We start from the raw sequence: 4,164 nt of genomic DNA, 5'->3' as shown, positions 1-4,164 counted from the left end.
TTCTGTTTCTCTTACCAAGAAACTAACCTACTTCGTTATTTTCTGAAGCCATTGACAGTTTTCCAACACTCAAGTTTTCTTACCTTCCTGTTATTACATTCCCTCTTGTTCATATTTTCTGTGTCTCTTGAAGTGAAACTTCTCTTCGGAACCAGGGAAGGATGTGCCGTTCCGTGCTTTCATTACCCTAACTTTGCGAAGATTATAAGTCAGCAATGTTGAAAATTATATTGCTACTGTACGGAACATGTGTAATACTACTGTGAAACAAAATAGCAGTAATAAGATAGGTGAATGTTCATATGAAAGTAGTGATAAATCCTGGGTGACTGGCTTCAACCAATGCCTGTGCCCTGCCTACCTACACATTCCTGGTATTGTCTGGCCTGTATCCTGCCTACCTACACATTACTGTGATAACGACACTAACCCCTGTGGTACTTGCGGCATTAACATTGAAAATGAGGATTCCCTAGAGTGTGAGATATGTTCTACCTGGACTCATGGATCTCAAAAATGCTCTGGTCTTGCGTATAATGCCTTCCAAACAATTGTTGACTTTTCTAACATGGGAGCCTCTTACGTGTGTACTTTTTGTCGTCTCACTCGCAGTCAAGGTCAAGGTGCAAATAGACCTGTTACTGGCGGCAAGGAGCTGTTACAACTATTTGAAACTGTTAAGGCGTTGTCCCGTGATTTAACTATCTTATCAAATGAAACAAGAGACTTAAAAGCTGCTGGACTTGTGGGCGGCCATAACACTAGGAGAGAGGGAGAAAAGAGTAGATTCTGTGATAATTAGGGGCCTGGGTTCCTACGCCGATTCAGTGACCAACAAATTCAATGATGTCGTGTCTTACCTTTTTACCAATGATTAAGTTATTCATCTGCAGGAAATAGTACCTATGAAACCTGACTTAGTCCGAGCTAAGATTATTGACACCACTCTTAGAAATGATATTTCTAATATTTCTAGCAGCAACCCTGTTAATGGTCAAAACACAAAAAAACTAAACCCTCACACTCCCTACCTAACCACTACTACTTATAAAAATTTGCAATTACTAATCTAAACTGTTTAACAAATAAAGCCCTGTATGTAGATAAATTTTGTCGTGATGAGGAGATTTCTTTGTTTTCAATCACTGAGTCATAGCTTTGACCCGTCATTAATGATTTTGTTGGGAATATTGATGGTTATTTCCTTTACAAACATGGTTTTGTCTCCTGTATTGAAATTTGGTGCTTGTGTGTATGTTAAGAATAATATTAAGGCTTGTGTTCATACCTGTTCAGGCTCTCTGCCCAACACTTTACACTCTATCTCCCCACTTTAGACCTCTATGTCTTATCAGTTTATCGTTCTCCCTCGTATTCTTATGAAAATAACATTACACTTATAGATTTTATCTATAACTTTAGTACCGATAAGGAATTTGTGTTGCTAGGTGACTTTAATTTGCCCACAATTTCTTAGCAAGATAATGATCTCCACCTAGGTATCTCAGCCTGTGATTTTATGTTCCTAAACCTGTTCCAGTTTCTTGGTCTTCACCAGTGGGTACGTGAACCTACTTTTGTTCGCTCCGGCAACACTCTGGACCTTATTTTGACTTCTGAACCTGACCGGGTGTGACTGTTTGTCCACCTTTCCCTCACTGTGGGTGCGTAACCATAAAAGCGTCATACTTATTTCAGGGTGAGCCTCTACCTAGCGGGACCACTATTCCTACTTTTGATTGGCCTAAGGGCAAATTTATTAGTATCCGCAGTTCTCTCAGACTGTATGATTGGGAATATGAATTTTTACACCGCAATGTTGACGACGCCACATCATTTCTTGCCAATACCCTAACCAAACTTGTTCAACAATTTGCTCCTAAAAAATCCTCTTGCAAAATAAAAAATATCTCCATGGTTAAAGTCCGTTCCTCGTACCCTTTACAAAAACCGTCCTAAAATGTGGAATGAATTCAAACTGGCCAGACAGACTCATGGTAGACATTCTCATCACACATTACAAAAACTTTTCCATTTTAATGAAGCAAATGCAACGCTAAGATCGGCTGTCTTGAAAGCTCTAATTGAATATGAGGAAATCTGATTCAAAATCGAGCTACTAAACCTAAATGATTTCACTCCTACATTAGGAATAGAAAACATGACAGACCTAGAGTTGGCCCCCTGATGGTGAGTGGTGAACTGATGACCCCACCACTATGGCTAATGTATTTGTTGAAGCTTTTTCCTCTGTTTTTGTTGTTGAGTCATCTTTGAACCCTTTTCCCCATCAGGAGTGTCACGGCAAGTTTCACGAGGCAAAGGGGTGACTTAGCTAATTTGGAAACCGATATTAAAAAAAATACGACATAAATTGCTGCATTAGTGTATTTAGAATTAAAAACATGACTCTTAATGCTATAATTTTTACTTACTGGTGAGGGTGATAAGGCTTTGTTAATTCAATTGTAAGATAAAACTAAAAATAGGTAATTATTCTTACTGATGTAAGTATGAACAGTAAAAATAAGAGGATGTTGATTTCAGGTTGTGCATTTTATCTGAGTGTTGAAAAATAATGGATATCACTGTCACATCCTGTATATGAAAATAATCAGTGAGATAAAAGATAACAACAGTGGTGGCGGACGCACGAGGTACGTTTGTGTAAACAATAGCCTCTTAGATCTGCTGGGAGCTATTTTCAAACAAATATGACTAATTTTACGTGTGCCGTGGCAGACTGCATGTCAGATTCAAGAAAAAAAAAATAAGAGAAAGACAAACCAAGTAACTAAAAATGTCAAAGGATATGCCAGATTTCCGAGTGCAAAAAACGGCCCCCTATATAAAATTGATTAAAGTACCTACTACAGATATGGCAGGAACTATATTTTCATTTTACATGCAATAATACGTCCTCCACACTATCAATATTTCTTATTTCTTATTTCAGTGGCAATTTAACAATGTTGTACAAGACGGAGCATTACGCAACGCATTTTATTCAGAAAATTCTAAGGAATACCGAGAGTATTAATTAAAAGATATACGGGCATGGAACAAAAGGATTTTTATGATTTGTTTGATTTGATAAAAGAAATTGTGACTCGCATATATTATTGGAGAGGGACAATTAGTGTCAAAAATGAGAATACACCGCCAGGCACTATCAAAGCACATACAAATAGGAAGTTGTCACACTTGGATGAATATTTAATGATCCTATTGCATATAAGAAAAGGATATGATTTAGGAACTTTAGGAGATCTTTTTGAAGTAGCACGAAGTGTTGCAAGTAGTATCATCATAACTTGGATTAATGTACTGTATTTAGTACCTAAGGACTGGCTTATATGGCCGACTGCAGCACAGGTGCGTGCAAGTTTGCCAAAAGATTTCCCTGAAGAGTATTCTGACACGCGAATAATCCTAGACTGCACAGAGATGTTTACAGTCAAACCATCAAATCCTTCAGCTCAGGCTGCCACATATTCTCAGTATAAACACCACAACACACTAAAAGTACTCGTTGGAATTACTCCCATAGGACTCATAACATTTGTGTCAAGTGTGTATAGAGGTAACACGTCAGACCGCTATACTGCAGAGGCTAAGTTCATTCATAAAGTTGACCCAAGTGATGCCATAATGGTGGATAGGGGCCTCAACATTGGTGAACTAATACTCCAGCGTGGTGCAAAACTACACATCCCACCATTTACAAGGAAAGCCGGTAAAGGCAGGATGCTCACACAAAGTGAAATTGTTAAAACAAGAAGTATAGCTACAGTACTTATATATGTGCGAGCCATTGGAAGAATTGTTGGTTTGTTGCCAGCAGCCGAGGGTTAGTAATCGTACCGGAAAAATTAAGTCTTCGATGCAAAATTATATTTTCTATACAATACATGGATTTGCCTATTGCCTGGTGCATTCAAGTGAACGTACATATCAGTATACGTCCATTGAAGTCGGTAGAAAATGACAAATTGCTTGGCTTGATACAATTACAGGCTGTTTTACGAATATCATCTGTAATTATAAATAGAGGCTTAAACAATGCTATATGCCATTTGCAATCATGAAATTAATTTACTTAAATTTCAGACATAATAATGTACAACGATACACTGTAAGCTTATAAGACTTGCCCAAAAATGT

At 37.8% G+C, this 4,164-nt stretch overlaps 1 pseudogene; it reads left to right on the top strand.

Annotated features, from left to right (window-relative positions):
- Positions 1 to 247: 247 nt before the first annotated feature.
- On the top strand, positions 248 to 3,855 carry LOC143040500 (uncharacterized; annotated as a pseudogene).
- Positions 3,856 to 4,164: the final 309 nt, after the last annotated feature.

Source organism: Oratosquilla oratoria, chromosome 28 (assembly GCF_046742065.1).
Source record: "Oratosquilla oratoria isolate Oo_2021 chromosome 28, ASM4674206v1, whole genome shotgun sequence".
Taxonomy (NCBI): Eukaryota; Metazoa; Arthropoda; class Malacostraca; order Stomatopoda; family Squillidae; genus Oratosquilla; species Oratosquilla oratoria.
Note: the sequence above shows the minus strand (reverse complement) of the source record. Positions and strands in the feature narration are given on the sequence as shown.